The sequence below is a fragment of the Octopus bimaculoides genome, chromosome 8 (genome assembly GCF_001194135.2).
Source record: "Octopus bimaculoides isolate UCB-OBI-ISO-001 chromosome 8, ASM119413v2, whole genome shotgun sequence".
In the NCBI taxonomy this organism is placed as follows: domain Eukaryota; kingdom Metazoa; phylum Mollusca; class Cephalopoda; order Octopoda; family Octopodidae; genus Octopus; species Octopus bimaculoides.
Window position 1 is genome coordinate 93,680,992 of NC_068988.1, and position 908 is coordinate 93,681,899.

Consider the following 908-nt stretch of genomic DNA (forward strand, 5'->3'; position numbering starts at 1 on the left):
CCTCTCCGTAGCGGCTACGTGATGGCAGTGCGCGTTGACATACGCCTCTTAGCTTTAATTTACCGCCTCCCATTATAAGGCAAATCTGAATGTAAACTCTACCTTCCGTGGCGGAAGGGGAATCAGACACTCCCATCTTTTGCTCTGTAAATACGTTTACTTATTTATGTTTTTTTCCGAAGAACGATAGTAGTAGAATGACGATAGTAGTGGCGAGTTCAGGAAAGATCTTCGAAAAAATAAAAGAAAATTTTATGTGACATGATCGTCTGGTGTTCGTAAGAAAGGCCAGATGCTATTTGGACCAATGAAACATTTGCTAAGATTAAGACTGCCCTATTTCAGCGACCCCAACGACGACAACAGTAGCAACAAACAACAACAATACCAAGAACAAGATATCGTCACATTACTTCAATTTATATTTTCAATATCAACTTTTCAAGAGAATCGTTTTTAAAATATATTCCATTACGAAACACTTCAAATATTTTTCTTTTTCTTTTTCAAAACAAAATTGTCATTCCATTCCGATTTATCACAAGAAACCCTTATCATCGACGGCGGGCTGGCAGAATCGTTAGCAGGCGGCCGAACAAAATGCTTAGCGGCATTTCGTCCGTCTTGACGTTCCGAGTTCAAATTCCGCCGAGGTCGACTTTGTCTATTATCCTTTCGGAGTCGATAAATAAAGTGCCAGTGAAACACTGTATTCGATCTAATTGACTAGTCCCCTCCTCCGCCCTAAATTTCAGGCTGTGTGCCTCCAGTAGACAGGACTGTTATTATTATTATTATTATTATTATTATTATTATTATTATTATTATTATTATTATTATTAATATTATTATTGTTATTATTATTATTATTATTAAATATGTATTATTATTATTAAATATGTATTATT